This window comes from Tachypleus tridentatus, chromosome 4 (genome assembly GCF_004210375.1).
Source record: "Tachypleus tridentatus isolate NWPU-2018 chromosome 4, ASM421037v1, whole genome shotgun sequence".
In the NCBI taxonomy this organism is placed as follows: Eukaryota; Metazoa; Arthropoda; class Merostomata; order Xiphosura; family Limulidae; genus Tachypleus; species Tachypleus tridentatus.
This window is the reverse complement of record NC_134828.1, coordinates 105,092,169-105,114,190: the sequence shown is the minus strand read 5'-3', so window position 1 is coordinate 105,114,190 and position 22,022 is coordinate 105,092,169. Positions and strand designations below refer to the sequence as shown.

The 22,022-nt window shown below is 32.5% G+C and overlaps 1 long non-coding RNA gene across 12 annotated transcripts in view; it reads right to left on the bottom strand.

The window, feature by feature from the left end:
* LOC143249829 (uncharacterized) overlaps nt 1–22,022 on the bottom strand; it is an 87,320-nt gene that overhangs the window by 5,378 nt on the left and 59,920 nt on the right. For 3 of the 12 annotated variants that reach the window (XR_013027991.1, XR_013027995.1, XR_013027989.1), the window contains exon 4: nt 2,053–2,141. This is a non-coding gene — a long non-coding RNA (uncharacterized LOC143249829). Of the gene's footprint in view, nt 1–88; nt 180–2,052; nt 2,142–4,319; nt 4,418–5,023; nt 5,081–6,750; nt 6,831–7,233; nt 7,313–7,711; nt 7,853–7,873; nt 8,042–22,022 lie in introns of those variants that run through there. The other 9 variants (XR_013027996.1, XR_013027993.1, XR_013027986.1 and 6 more) reach the window with 7 other exon arrangements.

Below are 22,022 nucleotides of genomic sequence, written 5' to 3'. Positions count from 1 at the left end.
CAAATAGTCCATTCTGTAGCACTGTGCTTAACAACAAACAAACGTTGTTATTGTAGCTAACCATTGCATAAGAATTGTAAAAACGTACCAGTTTGGCAAATATATGTCATATCTACTGTCCTGTGGTTCGCTGATAAGTCCGAGAGCTTATGATGTTAAAAATCGACTTCAGACAGCACCTATGGACAGAACAAATGTAAAGTTTTGAGCTTAACAACAAACAAACAAAAATAATAAAAAAAACAAAAAACAGTGTATCTAACTGATAAAAGAACCACAACTTGAATATATTGTGTAAAGTTGTTACAAAGTCCTGTCAGTACTTATATATATATATATAATGTTTCTAACTGGAAAGTTAAAATATTCTCATCTGTATGTTGTATGGAAACATTTTATCACATGTGCAGTATACCTTCCCCTCACTGAACAGATAAAATAGAAAATGTCTTTCCTTGTATACAAATTGGATTATGGAAAAAATGCATAGAAAAATGATGCATATTGGATTTATATCACAGTTGCAGGACTATTGTTAAGATACATAAGTGTCAGACAAAACATAATCAGACATACTATGATGGTGTGTTGAGGCTCCATAATCTTTTTAATATAACATATTCAGCCTCTTTATAAGTGTATATATGCATTTTTAGCATTTATATATATAGATACACACACTTGTTTGTATTTTTTGTTCACATTTAGCAATGATCCAATTCTCAAACTTCTTTTTTGTATCACTCTAACAGAGAAGACAATGTTTGGCTAACAATGAGAAAAAATATGTATTACTGGAAAGCAAGGCCAGGAAGCTGAAACATTTAAGTACTTATTCTGTTGTATGTATTTAAGGTCATATGATATGTGGTAATTATTTATGAGTGCACATATGGAATTATGAGTATTTGATAAACTTCCTATAAAAGTTACAAATGCTTTACTCCTTAAAAAGGTTCTTAATTCTGAGCTTATATACTGTCACCTCACTGAGCTTACAATGAGACAACCACACAGACAAAGTTCCAACTGTGGAAAGAAAATATGGGAAAAAAAAAAAGAAAAGAAATTGAAAAGCTATATCTCAAGAGCTGACAGGTCTGAAAGAAAAAAAATTGAGGGATTATTTTTGTTATGTAAATCTAAATATGTTCAGTAAAAAAAAAATATATTAAGTAATTTCTAACATAGATAATAAAACTGTTTGTTGAACAGATTGTATGATTGTTACAAGAGTGGTAACTGATTTTGAATGGCTGATAAAATTAAGTCATATCTTTTAAACTTGGAATATTTATGTGAAGTGTGGTAATTCTAGAAAAAAATAACAAACAAACAAGTGGAATAAGTATTGGTAAAAGTATGTAAGTTTGTATTTGAAAATCACAAAGTGAACCAGTTTGTGGAGATTACAGTGATTTTTTTTCAGACTGCTGCACGAGGAACAACAAAAGTAAAATGGGTTCAGTTAATAAAATGCACAAAACAAAGATGATGTTAAACTGTGTAAAGGAAGGGAACAACTGTTCAAATTCAAAGAATAATAGTTTATTTTGGATATTCATTCAAAGCTATATGTGGTATACACCCCTCATTTTTGAACTGACAGATTAGTAAGGAAAACAGTGACTGTAGTCAACATTGTCAATTTTTGAACAGAGGAATTTTGGCTGTCACTGTTCTATACACCCATAGACAAAAACACACAGCACTATTTTTTATTACAATGGAATGCAAACCATGGACTCTCGCAAATTCACAATCCTGCATAATAACCACTAGGTCTAGTCTAGCCTAAAGAATAACAGTTAGCAGGTTAGACAATGAATCTGAGGATCTATGGTTTGCATCTCATTGCTGCAGAGAAACTTATTAACACTTCACACAAATATACCATCTGAATGTTTTTTTTTCACATATGAGCCACAGCTAGAGAAAATTCTAATTAAAGCTTAAATCATTTATGCATGCAAAAATATTTAGTACTCAGCACAATAAATAATTTAAAACAAATTGGTATACTTTAGAAAATAAATTTCAAAACTTGCTTACCAGCAGCTTCTTCAGATTCAATTTGGTAAGTGGGGTGGTCTGTCTTTACTTAGTTCAAATAAAGGTACTTTTTCACTGGCTATTGAAAACTGTTAGAAAAGGAATTATGAAAACAGTCTTCATGGGATGATGTTCAAAGTACATATATAGATTCTGACTTAAGTATGTAAGTAGATTAATTCTTTATACATGTATTTGTAATAAGTTATGGCTCATTTACATAAGCACGTGGAATGCAAAATAATATATGAAAAGAAACTGAAGTTTATAAAAATTCAAAATAGTTTTTATACTGTTTAGGTTAACTGTACTTTATTAAAAACAGTGTTCAAAAGGTCAACTCGAGTGCTGAGATTATGTTCTATTATTCAACATTATTTCGATAATATGTTAAGATTTTGTAATAAATGGTGGGGTCAATCACAGCCAAAGCATCTTGATGTATTTTCCAATACTGCATATGAATTTTGGCTACCAAGACCATATTTAAGCAGAGCAAAGGCCCAAAAAGTCTAATGGAGTTGCACCTTAGGATGTGATAAGCATGTATTGAAGAGTATTACTGCAATTTCAATTTCTTTGGCCATCTTTCTCCAAGAAACAGCATCAATTCCATGGCAACATGTTAACTTGTAGCTTGTCAGCCTTCATGAGCCTCAAATCCTTAATTATTATCTGTCAACAGTACTAGGAAATGCACGTATCATGATAGCTTTCTCTGTATGTCAAAGTATTCTCTATTCTCTTTTGTAGCAATCACCTTCATTTCATGTATGAAGACACTGCTGTGGATTACGTTTTTTTTGGAACATGTTGGTGTCTTAAAGGCTGATAAGTTTTTTCAAGGAGATCACTGAAGATTTAAGCCTTTCAAATATCATGTGCTTTGTCTCTACATTATTTATAAAGTTCACTGTATGAATTCTTATCTTCCCAAAGACCTTATGTACTCCTCCAGCAACAAGTGTTATATGTGGCAGCGTTTCACTGTCGATTGGTAAGAAATTCACCCTGAACCAAACATACAGATGATAATGTGCTGTGTTGCCAGTAATCTCATGGCTGACATTTATTAGTGCATACCATTGAATTAGTAAAAATAACTCAATTCTTGAAAATATGAGCAGTTGATAAAAATATATAATTATAGAACTAAGGAAAAGAAAGCCAAATGTCAAACGTTTTGCAACAAACATTCACAAATGTTTTATTTCCGAGTACAACAGTTTTATCTGTAAAGACATTGTCAGGTACAGACAGAGACAGTCTGTAAAATATGTAACCGAAACCAAGTGCTAAAATCTGATCAGAAACCAACAACAGATTTCCTAAGATTCAATTCCAAACATTGTCATACTTTATTCTAGTTTGTAAACTAAATTATATTTTATACTGATTTTTGTCACCATAGATAACATTAGTATTCTTGTGATTTTCTTGTATGAGTTTTAGCTTGGTTACAATACAGAGACAGCAATGTGTAATATCATTAATGTATTTGGTGACAGCACAGCATTGGTTTAGATTTCACTTTGGTGTGACAAGTTTTTTTAAATAAACCTCTAGGCCATCCTTAGACACAATTAAGAAGGAAGAATTTGAGGCCTTAGTTGAATCAGATACCCACCAAACTGTAAGAGAACTTGCTGACATTATTGAAGTTTCCCAACATCTTAGAGCAACTGGTAAGGTGTAAAAGCTCAATAAATGGGTACCTCGGGAATTAACTGAAAACCATCAAATAACAAGTTGAAATTTGTTCCTCACTCCTTATTCCCTCCAAAAAAAAAACCACCTGTTTCTCTATACAATTGTCACCTGTGATGAAAACTGGATTCTTGACAACCATCAACAACAATTTAGACAGTGGCTTGGCTATGAAGAAGCACCAAAACCAACTGTTCATCTTAAGAAGTTTATGGTCAGTGTGTGATGATTGTCAACAACTGTGATCCATTATTCATTCTTAAACAATGGACAAACAATTACAGCAGAAACATGCTATTGTGAACATGGAATTATGCTTCAAAAGTTGTCATGAAAACATCCAGCATTAGTCAATCATAGTGGACCCATACTGTTTCATGACAATACTCGATCTCATGTCTCACACATTACTGTCTAAAACCTAAACAAATTTCAATATGAAACTTTACCTCATCCACCACATTTATCAAATCTTTCCCCTACAGATTATCTCTTTTTTAAAAGATTTGGAAATTTTTTAATGAAAAAAACATTTGCAAACCAAATGTCAATTACAGTACCTTCGAAGACTTCACTGCATCAAAGGACATCCAACTCTTTAAATACGGCATTTATAAACTTGCAACTCGCTGGCAGAAGTGTATTGGATCTAAAGGAGCTTATTTTGATTAAATAAGTTAAAAGAAAATAAGATGGACTTATTTCACATTTTCCTTTAAAAATCTGACATTTCATATACAACAGCCTGATATTTTGAATCAACTGTGAGTTGCATTGTAAGTTAGATGAAATAATCAAAGTTCATCTGAAATATTACTATCTATTATATATGTTTAACACTCACAGTGGCTGGATTACACATCTAACTTGATTCAATAACTATCTGACAACAATCAAGTGAAATACACAAAATACCAGAGGTGTACAATTCTATTAGAACTTAAAACTTTTATTCACATTAATTCTATTAGGAAATTCTCTACTTTTAAACACATTTTTATTCCACAAGTTTTGATTCTAAAAATATTAATCCTTTGAAATATTCTTTTTAGAACGTACTCTAATAATATTTGTACAATTACACGTATGCCACAGAATGAGTAACATCCAACATTAATTATTTTCAAATTCACTCAAATATTATTTAAATTGGTTTAAGTAGTAGTATTTTTATAGCTAAATATTGAACTCTGAAAATAACAAGAAAATCAAATTCACTGAAAATTATGATAAAGAAAAAGGCAAAGTTGGAGGCAGTACTTACCTTATAAACATGGTTACACTACATATCAAAATCTGCTTCATTTGAAAAGTAGAAACACTAAATTCAGAACAAAATAAATTGTATAATATTAATACTGTAAGACTAGACTTTTGGGTGATTATTTTTACAAAAATTTATAGTAGAATATGTTTAGATAAATGTAACTGAATACAAAAAATATTTAATTAAAGAATCAATAAAAGGATACTTTAAAAGAAATGATAATACTGTGTATACATATTAGTACCTTCAGATAAGAGAGTTAGCAACACAGGATCACACAAAAATGATGCAAGAGATTAGAAAAAAAAACAGTACCCAAAGCTCAAGCACTTTCAGATGCTTGACTATTCTTTTCCATGATAATAAAAGAAAATGAAGAAAAGACAACTATTCGAAAATGTTCAAATAGTTGGTGTTTCTTTTTTGAAATCTGTATCAGCATCTCAACCATTCTTACAACATATCTATAGATATTTATTCAGTTGTTTCTTGATTTGAATAAAAAGGAAAAAACTATTTTAATGGATTTGTCAAAGTCCAAGAAAGAATTTACAAACTAAAAAACACAAGCCATACAACTAAAGCTTATAACTAACAAAATTAACACATTAAAACAAGTAAAGAAAACTTTATAAGAAAAACAAGTAAATGTAGGATATCAGTCCTTCACAAACAATGTAAACACAATGATTTTTAAATGATACCCAAAACTGGAGACATTTGAACAGTTCACTATTCTTCTATAGGAGAATAAAGTGTTATGTTTAAAGACTGTAATGAAATATATAGACAGGAATGTCGATGTCACGTAAAGTTATCCTTGAGAACTAGCAAATCACAATTTAGAGTCACTGGTAACACATTCAGCTTGTGCCAGAAAGGTGTGTACAGTACATAAGGGTTAAATGTGATAACAGTTATAAGAAATGTTAACCTCTTAGAGTTGTACACATTTCCTTGCAATTTCTGTTATTAACCACTACCATAGTCCATGATTCAAACAACATTGGTATGAAAATGTAGTTAGTAAAGCAATTTTTAATACAAGTTTAAATTTTAAAAGGAAATATTTAAAACAATCCTCAACATCCACAAGTAAGAAAATTACGACATTTGCTCTGTCAGTTTCTTTTCTAATTTATTCACCAAGAAATATGGAATTCATACTATAAATATTATTCAAGTAAAGCAATTTTTATAGTCTTCAATCTTATTTGTTTAGATAACCATAAACATCCTCTCTTTCATAAATAACCAAGTTTTCTTTGACATTATATATTATCTATAACCACTAGAAAAACCAAACTTCTAATCTATTAAATGACATATAATATTATGTTGTTTTCTTTACAGAGAATTGTCTATTTCATCAACCAGTTTCAAAATTAACACATTTATTATTGCAGTTTTGGTAACTTCAAATAAAACACGTTTAACCAAAGAAGCAGAAGGTTTTTTTGTTCCAAGGTGTAGTTAAATGTACATCTATATAACTGTACTTTTTATACACTGGTAATGAATATCATGCCACAAATAGTCTCCTACTTTAAATTATTTTTCTCTACATGGAGCAGATTATACTAACAATTGTGGTAGGCACAGTTTATATCTTGTTAGTGGATATTAAAAAAAAACAACCTATTTAGGTATTTTTAGAAAGAGAATTCTTACACTTCTGCCCTAACATGAACATTTCTTTCAAAATTAAAAAAGTTTATATTTACCATCTGTGCTGATGAAAATTTTGTAAATGCTTTAAAATCTAAAGCCAAAAATCTGTTTAGTGCAATGGAAATTTTTGTATCTATGTGAAAGGAAAAAAATCCATTGTTGTACATTTAGGCTTAAATTTTAAATCTATTAGGAAATAACATCATATTCCTGTGTTAATTTTACGAGCAATTACCAAAAATATGCTGGGAAAATATTGTAAAGGCATTAAATAACATTCATTGACAATTACCTTAAAAATAATTGTAAAAATGGAATGATTCCTGTTTGACTGATGGTGCAAACCTGTGATATATGAAGAATTCTATTCATATATTTTCACTGCTTGAATTAAAGTTTCAAGTTAAAACAACTCTATTTTTTGTATGTAAATAAAGTAGTCTTACATGTAAGTACTAGAGTCATAAGAATAGAATAATTGTAAGTCTGGATAGTGAAAAATGTACTGCATTTCACTATAAATCAACATCTCTTACTTGCAATGCAAATAAAGTAAAGAGCATGATTGGGACATCCTCCTATAATTCCTACAGATTATCTCAGTTTAAACATTGTCTGTAAGGAGACAAAGTAACAGTTCATGTTACTGAATTATCTGTAGTTTCTTAATTTACTTCAATAATCATTGCGAAAAACTAACACAGAAAATTCAAAATAATTTTCATCTTTGATCTACTAGTGCAGATAACATATTAAACTGAAAACAATTTATATAGATAGAATTTTTAAACATTAATTATACTGTAATAAATTCATGTATGAAAATTATCAATCTTTATATTACAAATTATGACATAATAACTTTCTCTAATGTAGTAAAAGATTAGAAATAAACTTCTAGTTCCCTTTTATATGACAAAGTGAATCTCAACTAAAATATATAATTTGCTTCAAAGAAATACAAATTAAGATAGTACAAAATGCTAAATATAACAAATAAACATGCATAATTACCTTCGAACCTCTTATTTATATATGCGGTTGATCTCAGTTAGGCCTAATCTTAGGGGTACGAATAAAAGTAGAGGTCTTTACAGGGAAGATGAGTTATCACAGGAAGACTGAACTTATTTTTAGATAATCAAGACACAAGTATTGGATGCTGAAAATAAATACCCTTTTCTTTAATTCCTCCTCTATTTCTCATGGAAGTTGAGATAACATTATTGCAGGAATTTTTCATTTGCTGACTTGAAGTTGGTCTTCTGCACAATTTTCCTAGATAAAAGTTGGTTGATGTCCATTTTCATGTTTTATATTGCAAAGAATAAAGTTTTGTGGGATCACTTATATCTAGTAGACTTCTGCTACTTCTCTTAATCTTGTACTACATATTAACTTAATATGGCTTAAATGCAACAGAAGGATATATATACATACTATTAATATTGGTTGAATAGAACATCATACTACCATGATCAGAACACATAAAAATCAATTTCATGTAGGTGATGTTAATAATAAAACTTAAAGAAAATATCTGAATTAATTGATGTATTTCGTGTATTTCTTCACGAACAAATCAATCTTGAAGCATCTTTAGACAGTTAACTTTTGTATTCAGCTTAAGATGATAAAAATTTCAAGGCAACCTTTTCACAAAATGACAAGTGATTACAAGCTTGGTAATTCCATCCAGGCAAATAGTTACTGTTTTTAAATCATAAAAATAAAGGAACTCAACAAAACTGATTACACCATAAAAAAAATATAAACATTACGTTTCGGCTTGAACTTACAAACACAGACCTAAATTTCATAATAATGTAAATGTATCAATAATGTAAGTTGTTTGACACTAAAAGTGTCACTTTGAGATTGTTTACAAGCTGAACATTTATTATGATGGTTGTTAAATGATTTTATATAAAGCTCTAACAACAGTTGGAACACAGCTTCAAATCTAAAAGCTTCTTTTAACATAAAAAGTGTGAACTTGGATAATAATGAATTAATAGGCATTGATAAGGAATTTAAATGTGGTAGAGTTGTTAAGAATAACTACCATTTTGATCAAGTAATTATTTTAGTTAAGAATAACAATGGTATTGTCGGACGATGTAACAAATATTTTTATTTAATGATAGTTCTTTTAAAAGACTTCTTCAGGGCTTAAATGGTAAGGACGAATATTAGACATAAATTCATAAAGGGTAGAAAAGGCATGAAAAATAAAGAGTTATTTTATCTTTCATAAGAAGGTCCTTTAGGTGTCTGTGTTGTGATTTGAAAGTAAAACTGAATTAGGTACATATAGAGTTTACGTGGTGGAAGAGAGAACTGAAGACCTTTAGTTAGTACTGATTATTTATGCTATAATTACATAGGTTAACAATCTGGTCGCCAGGATGAAACTAGGAATGAATGCTGTTAGTCAGTCAACTTAGCCTCAAATTTTGAACATGTTCACACTGAACAATTTGTCTTCATTTCATTGGTTCCACATGTTTAGTACATCGGTGTAATCAACACTGGTATCAACTGGTTAGTACAGTACACTTTGAACTTTTTCAGTAAAATGTATATTCTGTTGATGTTGTGTTGGAAATTCTTGATCCAACTTTTACTTCACCAAACATGCTCACTCTTTATGATATGTGTTAGGGGGGAGGGAGAATATTGTTAGGGTCAGTCTCACTATTCGTTTGTGAAAGAGTGGTTAGTGTATGGTGATGACTCGGTGCGTCTATTCTTTCACTGCTAAATTACGGATGACCAGCGTAGATAACCCTCGTGTAGCTTTAAGCCAAATGTAAATCAAATGAATAGTTTGTTTAGACAAATCTGATAATCTAACGACTTTTGAACATTTCGGTTTGGTTCTTTAAAGTAGAGAAACTTTGGAATCGCGTGTCGAAAAATGCATTCTGAAAGCAAGCAAATTTCAAGGTTGACTTTTTAACTTTAAAGTCCCATTTTTCAGAGTCACAGCATACAGGCAACAGTTCATTTACATATGGTCATATCAAGACATTAGCAATCAGTGTATCCAAGGAAAACGATGTTTGACGATTAATAGTATAACTATATTGAAGATGAAGAATTACTTTGATATAACAGAAAGGGACAGTAATAAAGTTTTCAATATTTTACAGATTACATCTTCAGTATTCAAAGCAAAATAAAAATACATATTTTTAACTAACTAAATAAAATATATTGCTGAAATAATCATAAATTAAACAAAACGATTTTAATGAACACTACATGATATTCGGTGTTGGTTAAAGTTGTTTGATGTGGATGATTTCTTTAAGTATTAATTCCAGATCAGTGTTATCACTACAAAGAATACTTATACTTTAATGTTCGTGTGTCCTGTTTCTTCACTATTTTGCTTTATAAACGAAAACCATGAGTTACTCAACTTTTCTGACTATTTTCATGAACAATCCAATATTTTATTAACTCGTACTACTAGATTGCGATCGGTTTTTGAGTGTTTGTGTTTTTTTTTTATAGCAAGGCCACATCGGGCTATCTGCTGAGCCCACTAAGGGGAATCGAACCCCTGAGTTTAGCGTTGTAAATCCGGAGAAAACATACCGCTGTACTAGCGAGGTGCTCGGTTTTTTGAATACAATAGGTTTTTCCGTCTTCACTCGTGAAATATGTACAAGAATAAAGATAAATTCGGATGTTGTTAGTCAGGAAAAATCCCATGCGTAATATGGTGTTAAAACTAATCTGGAAATATAACATAATTTGTGAGTTACAAAAAAGCAATTACCTATCACCGTATTGCTCTGTGCTTTTTTTTTTTTAATCTGTCTCTCTAACTGCTTTTTTTTTTATCCAACCACGATTTGGGAGCATCTTTCAGATGTTGGGTGTACAACCCACGTATCAAATTTTAAACTTTAAGCAAAACATAATACTAAATGTTTAGTAACAGTTTTACTCAAAAATATTTTAGACTCTTTAGTTTTGTAACATTCTTTCAGTGCATGTTACAAAGAAGAATTAACACCAATCCAGAGTTTCATGTTTGTTAACATGTAAATTCTGACGAGTTTCTCCAGTAGACACCCTACCTATTGTTTTTTTAACTCCTAATTCAAAATCCTATGATTGTATTTGTTAACTAATTTTCATTTCTTCACATAATAATTACTCATGTCTCGTTTTTTGTACAATGTTCTTAGTGGTTTACTTACTGCAATCTTTTTATCTTACCTTTTTATGATATTGCAGAATGGATCTGCACAACAACAAATGAAGGCCAGCTTTGAAAGTAGCTGCAGACATTATTTGAATGTGACTGGACAGAGAACATTATGTACTACTTGTTTTGTATATATCGTGAACAGTGTGTGGTCTGTCCATCAGTTTAACTCTGTCTCCTGTTTATGGTGGCCTTTTCTCGCGCTGAGTTTGAAATAGCGGATGAAATCAAAGTTCAACATTAACTTTTTAGATAATGGAAGAACATGTATGAATAATGTTGACAACAAACAGGATATTCTACACTAACTTGTTAGGAATTAATAACACTGTCATTCAGATTTTACACTGTGATATAACGATATGTTATTGTTGAGTGGCTCTTAGCAGAACACTTTCTATACAAACATGGAACATCAAACATAGAAAACCAAAATCTCTTTAACACACTTACTTTACTTATATTTTTATTCCAACTTATAGTTATTCTTACATGCATTATCTGGATTTAGAGACTTTGGAATATTTGTGGTATGTTTGGAAAGCTGTCCAATTGAATTCAGTTCAGCTGCTCAGCACACAGTTATCCTGTTTATTCCTGACCCTTCACTGTATACCTTCTTACCTTTTGTCTCATCAGAACACTATAAATATGAGTTTTCAGTTACCAGAAGTCCCACCAGTAAACCCCAAACATGAGTTATAAGTAATCAGAAGTCTCACCAGAACGCTACAGAAATGAGTTTTCAGTTACCAGAAGTCCCACCAGAAAACTACAAATACGGGTTATCGGTTAGTAAAAGTGTCACCAGAGTAATAATACTATAACACGAGTTTTCAACAACGACAAGTCTCACCAGAATACGACGAACGTAAGTTATCAGTAATAAGAAGTCTCATCAAAGCACTAGAAACATGAGTTTTCAACAACGACAAGTCTCACCAGAATACGACGAACGTAAGTTATCAGTAATAAGAAGTCTCATCAGAGCACTAGAAACATGAGTTTTCAGCAGCGAGAAGTCTCAACAACATACTGAAACAATGATAAAACGATCAGTGAAATTGAAGACCAAGAGTGTTGAAAGAGTCATTGAAATTGAAGACCAACAGTATTGAAACAGTCAGTAAAAGTTAAGACCAACAGTGTGAAAACTGTCACTTAAACTGAAGAACAATAGTGTTTAAACAGGGGTTGAAAGCTGAAACAGACCGTGAAATTGATGATGTACTCTATTGAAACAGTCATTGAAAGTGATGACCAGTTGTGTTAAAAGAGGGTAGAAATGAAGACAAATGCTATTGAAACACACAGTCAAATTAAAGACCAACGCCTTTCAAACAGACAGTGAAACTGAAAACCAAAACTTCTGAAATTAACAGAGAAATTGAAGATCTCCACTATTGAAACATTCAGTTAAAGTGAAGACCAACACTGTTGAAACAGATCGTCAAAGTGAAGATCGACACAACTGAAACAGTCATTGAAAATGAAGACCAACACTGTTGAAACACAGTGAAATTGAACACCAACACTGTTCAAACCGTCAGTGAAACCGAAGACCAATAGTGTTGATAAAGTAAGTGAAATTGAAGACGTACACTGTTGAAACATTCAGTGAAAGTGAAGACCAACATTTTTGACAGAGACGGTGAAATTCAATACCAATACTGTTTAATCAGTAATTGAAAGTTAAAACCAGTAGTGTTAAAATATAGAGTAAAGTGAAGACAAATACCATTGAAACAGACAGTCAAATTAAAGAACAACGCATTTCAAACAGACAGTGAAACTGAAAACCAACACCATTGAAACAGTCATTGAAATTGAATACCAGTAGTGTTAAAATATAGAGTAAAAGTCAAGATCATCATTACTGAAACAGACTGAAAATGAAGAATACACTGTTGAAACAGAGAGTGAAATTGAACACTATTAGTCTTGAAACAGGCAGGGAAACAGAAAAAAAGTGTTGAAACAGACAGTGAAAGTGAAGATCAAGAGTGTGCAGAGAGACAGTAAAACTGAAAACCAGTAATATTGAAACACATAGTGAAATTCAACACCAACAGTGTTGGAAAAGTCCGTAAAAGTGAAGACCAATATTGTTGAAGCAGACCGTAAAACTGAAGACGTACAGTGTGAAAACAGTCAGTGAAACTAAACACCAATAGTGTTGAAAGAGTTACTGAAAGTGAAGACCAACAGTATGAAAAGAGTCACTGAAACTAAAGACCAGTAGTGTTGAAACACAAGTGAAAGTGAAGACCAACAATGTGAAAACAGAGATTGAAACTAAAGCTCAAAATTGTTTAAACAGACTGTGAAATTGAAAACCAACAGTGATGGAAGACACAGTGAAAGTGAAGACCACCATGGTGAAAAGAGTCATTGGAATTCAAGACCATCAATGTTGAGACAATGTGAAAGTGTAGACCAACAGTGTACAAACAGAAGTAAAACTGAAGACCACTATTATTGAAACAGACAGTGAAATTGAATACCAACATTGTTGAAAGAAACTGTAAAACTGCAGTCCGATAGTGAAGTTGAAGACCAACAGTGTTGAATTAGTCAGTAAAAGAGAGTACCAATAGTGTTGAAACAGTCAGTGAAAGTCAACACCAATAGTATAGAAACAGACAGTGAAATTGAACACTAACAGTGTTGGAAGAGTCGGTGAAAGTGAAGACCAATATTGTTGAAACAAACTGTTAAAGTGAAGACGAACAGCGTGAAAACAGTCATTGAATCTTAACACAAATTGTCTTGAAACAAACAGTGAACTTGAAGATATACAGTGCAGAAACAGTCAGTGAAGGTGTAGATCAACAATGTGAAAATTACCAGTGGAAGAAAACAGGAATAGTGTGGAAATAGAATTGAACGTGAATACTAAGAGTGTGAAAATATTAAAACTGAAGACCAATAGTGTTGAAAACTACACTCAAATTAAAGACCAACACAGTTCACAAATAGACATTGAAACTGAAAACCAACACTGCTGAAACTGACAGTGAAATTAAAGATCTCCACTGTAGAAAAACATTCAGTGAAAGTGAAGACCGAAACTACTCAAACAGTCACTGAAAGTGAAGACCAAAACTGTTGAAACAGTGAGATTGAGCATCAACACTACGCAAACCGTCAGTGAAACCGAAGACCAATAGTGCTGATAAAATCAGTAAAATTGAAGACCTACACTGTTGACACAGACCGTAAAATTTAAGACCGACACTACTGAAACAGTCATTGAAAGTGAAGACCAATACTATTGAAACAGTGAAACCGAAGACCAATAGTGTTGATAAAAATCAGTGAAATTGAAGACCTACACTGTTGAAACAGTCAGTGAAAGTGAAGACCAAGAGCGTGCAGACAGACAGTAAAACTGAAAACCAATAGTATTGAAACACACAATGAAATTGAACACCATCAATGTTGAAAGAGTCCGTGAAAGTGAAGACCAATATTGTTGAAACAGACGGTAAAAGTGAAGACCATCAGTGTTGAAGTAGACAGTGAAATTCAAGACCAAAAGTTTTTAGACAGTCAGTAAAACTGTACACCAGCACTATTGAAACAGACAGTAAACTTGAAGACGAACAGTGTTGAAACACCCATTGAAACTGCAGACCAATAGTGTTAAAACAAACAGTGAAAGTGAAGGCCAAGAGTGTGAAAGCAGTCAGTGGAAGTCAAGACCAGTAGTCTTGAAATGGAAGTGAAAGTGAAGACCAACAGTGTTGGAACAGTTAGTGAAAGTGAAAAACAATAGTGTTAAAACAGTCTGTAAAATTGACTATCAAGTGTGACACACAGAGAGAAACTGAAGACCAACAGTGTTGGAACAGTCAGTCAAAGTGAAGATCAATAGTGTTCAAACAGACAGCGAACATGAAGACAAACAGTGTTGAAACAGACGGTGAAATTGAAAATTAACAGTGTTGGATAAGACAGTGAAAGTGAAGAAGAACAGTGTGAAAACGGTCGGTTTAATTCAAGACCAATCATGTTGAAACGGAAGCTAAAGTGAAGACGAAAAGTGTGAAAACTGACAGTGAAACTGAACACCAAGTGTTAAACAGACATTAAAATTGAAGACGAGTAGTTTTATAACAGTCAGTGAAATTCAATACAAGTAGTGTTGAAATACAGTGTGAAACTAATGACCAATTGAATTGAAACAGAAAGTGAATTTGAAGACCAGCAGTGATGAAAGAGTAAGTGAAAGTGAAGACCAACAGTGTGAAAACAGTTAGTGGAAGCCTACATCAATGGTGTTGAAATGGAAGTGAAAGTGGAGACCAACAGTGTGAAAACAGTTAGTGGAAGCCAACATCAATGGTGTTGAAATGGAAGTGAAAGTGGAGACCAACAGTGTGAAAACAGTTAGTGGAAGCCAACATCAATGTTGTTGAAATGGAAGTGAAAGTGGAGACCAAGACTGTGGAAACAGACAGTAAAACTTAAAACCAATAGTATTGAAACAGACAGTGAAATTGAAGACCATCAGTGTTGGAACAGTAGATGAAAATGAAGATCGATAGTGTTAAAACAGTCAGTGAAATTGAAGACCAGTAGTGTCAAAACAGAGATTGAAAGTAAAGACCAACACTGTTGAAACAGAAAGTGAAATTTAAGGCTATTAGTGCTAAAACAGTTGGTGAAATTGAATACCAACAGTGTTGAAACAGTCAGTAAAAGGGAAGACCAACAGTGTGAAAACAGTGGAACTGAAGATTAATGTTATATTTTAGCTTCACCAAAATAATCCCAATTCTGAACACGATTAACATATTCTATTCTTAGTTGCTTTTTGTAAATTACCTGTTAAAATTATATCATGTCTGGTTTATCTAAGGATGAAAAAAATCAGTTTATTTCTGCCTTCGTCTGCTACAGATTTTGTAATATTGAAGTTTAGTTTTAATTTACTGTCCTTAAAATTTGAAATTTTAGAAGAATATATCAACTTCCCATATCAAACTTTAGATAATGTTTGAATATATGTATATATAAACACAGACTGATATGAAATTCTGTGTAATGGTGTTTTGCACTTATAAAGAGCCTTTTCTCTCTATATTTTAATACCATTTCTACCTGACATTCATACCAAGTCAAAGATACCCTTGATTACTACGTAAATAAGTAAAAATCACTTTTCATAAACCATCTGAGTTGTTAACTTGTCGAAACTGTTAATGTTGTGTGTCCTCTAGGGGGTCACGAAAGACATGGTTTCACAAACTGATACCAGAAGGTAATATTAGTAGGAACGGATAGTTCCGAGTCATGTTACTAGGAACGTTTTTAAAGGGATCATATCAACGAAAAGTCTCTCAAAGACCCAAACCACACTTTTCTCTCACAGTTTGCAGGTGCTGTTATAATCTTTAAGAGAGCCGAAAAACCAATAACAACAACATACCACCATTACTAAACAATACAGAATTTTTAGCACAGTAAATGTATAATTAAAATGTGTACAAAATACAAGTCATATTATTTACAAACTTAATATCACAGTTATATCTAGACATGACTCTCTTACAGGTAACAGTTGCAAAATTATTGTGGATTACTTTGAGTCAAAATTAAACTAGATACCACACATTAATAGCATAAAAACCAGAATTTGAACAATAGTGAGTTATCTTAGGAATGTGGATGATAACAAAGAAGATTCATCAATAAACACATTAAAAATTTACAGAACATACATAAGACCAGTCGTAGAATATGTTTGTATAACATGGATTAATGTATCGAAAACGAACGACAGCAAATACGACATTGTATTTTAATGAAAGCATATACAGTTCCACGAACAATAAACTCAATATTTCTACATTCAAACATGCCAATTCTATTAAACAGACTCCCGGATATTTCGCTTCAATATTATAAGAAAAATATTAATACAAATGAACTTAAAAGTCGGAACATTGCTAGGCTAACTGAGTCATAGATACAAACGTAGCTTTATTTTAAAAGTTTTGTATGTAAAAATAGGATTATTCATTTTTGTGTGTATTACTGCTAAGTGTATTGTGAACACAGTCTATATAAAAAAAGAGAGGTTTTTAAAACGTATGAATTAATATTACTCCATGAAAATGTTATGTTCATTAAAACTGCAGACAAAATTTAATATACCGTAAGTAACACAACAAAGTAACAATGCTAATTAATTACTCAGGATTTAGCAGCAGTGCAGATAAAATAATAGTTTCAGAGAAGGAGGAAGAGGTCTATGCTAAACCTGTCTCTCTCTGGTCCAAAACATGGACAGAATTCAGATGAAGATGAAGAATTTGATAGGGGATGTATAGTTCTATAAAGTGTCACCAGAGGATAGATAGAGTGTGATCTACGTCTTCCTGAAAGAACTGTTTCGTGTCGCTCTGTGCATAAAATGTCCAAACTCGGTAAATGTATCACTGACTGTAATGTATTAGTGTTATGTTGTTGTTAAGTAAAAAAAACAAAACATCCTTTTATTGCTTTTTTCATTATTAATGAAATAATTCAAACAACCTTTTTAATCACTAAGATAAAATAATTCTAGAAAACATTTGGTTTAAGTGTGCATGTCAACATGTATCATCATAAGTTACACATTCAATACAGGAAGTACACTGATTAAATATGGCCTTACTTTATAAAACACACTTTACCGTATTGAGTCTCATTACTTTCAAAGAGTGTAATAAATCTTGAAGGGCAGGATGTTAAAAAAGTTACCTTTCTTAGGGAAACATAAATATAGGATATATCAAATTACAATCACTATACCTATTTATCCTTTGTACTACTTTAAGCCTTATTTACAGGAAAAGTAAATGAAGTAACAATTGATCTAGTGTTTAAACCAGCCTATTAAACAGCCATCCATTTCACAAGAAAAAAGTTATTGAATTTGTTGTTATAACTATAGAGGGTTGAGTATGTTATATTAAAAATATTTTGAATATGCAAATCAGCTGAGACAACAACAGTCAATATAAAATCACATTGGAACAGCATCTATCAGAACTATATTATGAAGTTACTTGGCATATGCACATGTACGTACAGTGACAACTCTGATGCTACTGAAAATTGAACATTGTTGAAAGGGTATGCAACAGTCCTTTCTGATCCAAAGCATTCAAACATACAGACTGAGAATTTATTATTTCAAGAAAGAGATAACCCTTGTACTTAATGGCATTAAAAGCAAAGGAATCGATCAATCTGAAGTACCAGAATTATCCAGAATGAAACATGAAACAAACCATATTCTAGTGAATGTAAGAAATGGTAAACACATCCAATGAGATTGATAGGTGTTGAAATGACTGGTATGATTTTTAGCCTTGCCACAAGTAGGTGAAGAAATATAAGACTAATCAGGTATCTCATCTGCATAAAAAAGAATATTATATTAAAAAATACAAAACACATGATGAATAATACAGGAGTACAACTAGAATGTTTCTAACAAGGGGAGGGCCTCACCTTCAATTACCAATTTCTAAATTTCTTTCACATATATTATGATGTTTACTGAAAAAAATTAAAAAAGTATATTTATCAAAGTTTCAAAGCAGTTCAAATTAAAGATAAATATTCAGCTCCCCAAGTATAACTTTTCACAATTTTTGAAAATTACGGTTCATGAAATGATTTGAACTCACAAGCTCGTCCCTTTGTTGTGTGGATTTAACGATAATAATTGTCAAAAATACAACAATCTGACTAAAAGAAAACTATGGGATCAAAGAGACATTAATACAAATGGCTGTGTCATTAATAGAAAACTCTGTGATGATGAGAAAACCCACTTGTGGAAAAAATATATATGTAAAAATGGCTGATATGGATAGAGAAAACACTATGTAAAAGAGCGAACAACGATTCGACCTTCTTCGATAATCTTTGTGAACCTGACGATGACTGAAGAAGGTCGAAATGTTGTTCTTTCTTTTACGTAGAGTTTTCTCTACTCATACCAGCTATTTTTACATACGTAATAGAAAACTGAATGAGAATAATAAAACTTAAACAAGTAACTGAAACATAAATGAATGGCACAAGTTGTTCAAAATCAGGATTTTACAATTGTTATGAACATCGATCAAGCTCCTTTCAGCTATGACTTGTTCAGTATGGTCTAGAAAGCATAAGCAATGCATTCTCGAAGTCTAATAGCACAGTTAAGTGCCCCAAGTCAAAATTACAGTCTTCCTTGAGGGCATTTCAGGGTGTAAGTACGGCCTTTCTACGTCGTATAGGTTAGCTAAAATTGGTGGTAAGACCTAAGCGTGGTTTATGACGCTTACATATACGACACAGCCGATAGCAGTTTCCCATTGTTCATTTAGCAAAATAACAATGTTTCATTTTAGCAATTACTAAAAAAAAATTTCGTGACTACTGTTGTATTTAATTAATTCAACCACTAGATATTAAAAGAATGTGTATAAAAGATTGGCATAAGAGTACTTACCATGAAGATACCGAGAGGATTGTATTGATAGGTCTTTTGTATCTCTATGACATTTTGCAAACTCTCATTATACGTGATAAGTATTTTTGTTCACAGTTAAACTTAACAAACGAAGATGAGCATTGTGTTGTAGCTGTTGCTTTCATTTCTCTGATAAAAAATGTTACATGCAAATCAAGTTTTTCTTTGTATATAATGCTCTTGAGTAAGAAAAGAAATTAAAAATGATAAAACAGACAGAGAAATATTACGTAACTGTGTGTCTGGGACACCTGTGAACATCAATCCATCTCCTTTCAGCTATGATCTATCCAGGTGTGTCAAGGAAGCACAAGCAATGCATTTCCTGTGCCCAGGCACACAGTTAAGTGCCCCAAGTAAAAATTAGTCTTCCAAGATAGAAATTGATGGTGCATGTTCGACCTTTTTTCTTTGTTTAGGTTAAGTAAAATTGGTGGTAATACCTTCTCGTGGTTTATGACGCTTCCATATACGGTACTGCAGATAGCAATGTTTACTTGTCTGTACAGTAAAATAAACAAGTTGAGTTAAGGCGTGTGACTCGTAATCTGAGGGTGGGTGATTCGAAACCCCGTCGTAACAAACATGCTCGCCCTTTTTGCCATGGTGACGTTATAATAATAAGGTCAATCCCACTATTCGTTGGTAAAAGAGTAGCCCAAGAGTTGGCGGTGGGTAGTGATAACTAGCTGCCTTCCCTCTAGTCTTACTGTGCTAAATTAGGGACGGCTAGCAAAGATAAACCTCGAATAGCTGTGCGCGAAATTAAAAACAAACAAACAAACATGGAATAAACTATGTATTAACAATTCCAGCATGATATAAACTCCTAGTCAAACTCTTAACGCCAATGAAGATAAAGAAAGAATTTTCATTTTGCGTTGTTAGACTCAACAACTTATTTGAGTTAAGCTTTGACAGATGAAAATAAGAAAAGGGAAAATAAAAATATTTTTAGCATTTAATAGGGAAAATCTGAACACCTTGAAATTAACTTAAATTAACAGTTTAATACCATACTGAAACGAAGCGTTAATCGGTAAACACGTAACGTAATTTAATCATTTGTGTTCACGCATTAGTGTTGTCAACATCTCCCACTGACATCTTCTGTGTTACATTTGGTAAAAACAACGCAAAGGCTAAAAAGTTGACAGAGTTTGAACGTGGCAGGATTGTAAAGCTGGAAAAACAAGGTCTCTCTCCACGTACCATTGCTGGTGAAATTGATCATAGTAAAACTGCTGTTGCAAATTTCTTAAAAGACCCTGAGGGACACGGAACGAGAATTTCAAGTGGTTGGCTCAAGAAAATTTCGCTTACGTTGAGCAGGAGGATTTGACGGGTTGTCTGGTAAGACACGAGCCGATCGTAGAACCAGATTATGACCCTTACGGACGCAGAATGCAGCTCAAGAAATTTTAGATGGCATCTAGAAGAGAGAGGCTTTAAAAACCGTAAACGTCTTCAAAGGCCACATCTCCTTACACACCATGAAATAGCTAGGTTAAAGTTTGCTGAGAAGCACCAAACATGGGATGTAAAAAAGTGGACAAAGGTTTTTTTTTCTGGTGAAAAAAATTTAACCTGGATGTTCAATATCGCCAGATATCACTTTCAGTTCTCTTAGAATTTGAAAGCATTAGGTTTTAATGAAGAGAAAAGACAAAAAGTGTGAAATGAGGTAAGAACCTTCCAGAAATACATTTACAGATGAGGAAAATTACAGTTCCGATACTGTACATTACATCCTATAACATCAGTAGGGAGAGTCTACCATTGAACAGGTGAAAAAAACAATTTGAGGGGAGAGAAGAAACATTCTTCAAAGCCATCCAAAGGACACACCTGAAAACAAGAGAGTCAAATTCAGAGAACTGATGTGGGGGACTGTCTGAGCCAGGTATACTCTTCACGCATACCAGAAAGGTGTGGTACTTATTGGAAAACTGGAATGTAATAAGGGCTATCAATCTTCAATAGAAAAAAAGTGAGGGGGTAAAACATAGTACAGAGTCTGAAGGAACAACACCTGACACAGTGCAATGGATGACCACAAAAACCTATTTTCAAATGCAGACCATAATGATTTACTCAATACAAGGCATGGTAGGGATGAACAGCTATCCTATTCTTCCTTAACCATATAGTCCTTGGGTAGTATGATCCGAGATGGGTGTATTTATAAAGAGATTCCATCGTGAAGAAAACCTTCAAGTATCTTTCCAACGGTATGCACTACATAGCCAAAGAACATAACAAGCAAAGTAAATATGGCTGAACATAGTGGATTTCAAACATTAAAGAATATTACCTGAAGACGTTAAGATTTATGGCTTCGCGAAGATCATGCACTGTTTGTAATTGACGTCCATTTCTATAGACTTCATGCCATCCACCCCCAAACATTTTTAATGGGGTTCAGTTTGGCTGAACACGCTGAATAATACAAAAGAATCACGTTATTCGCCGTGAAAAAGTCCTTTGTACTGCGGGCATTGTGGATTGCAGCGTTATCCTGCTGAAAGATCCAGTCATTTCCACAAGCGAGGGCCTTCAGTCAATAAGGATGCTCTCTCCAA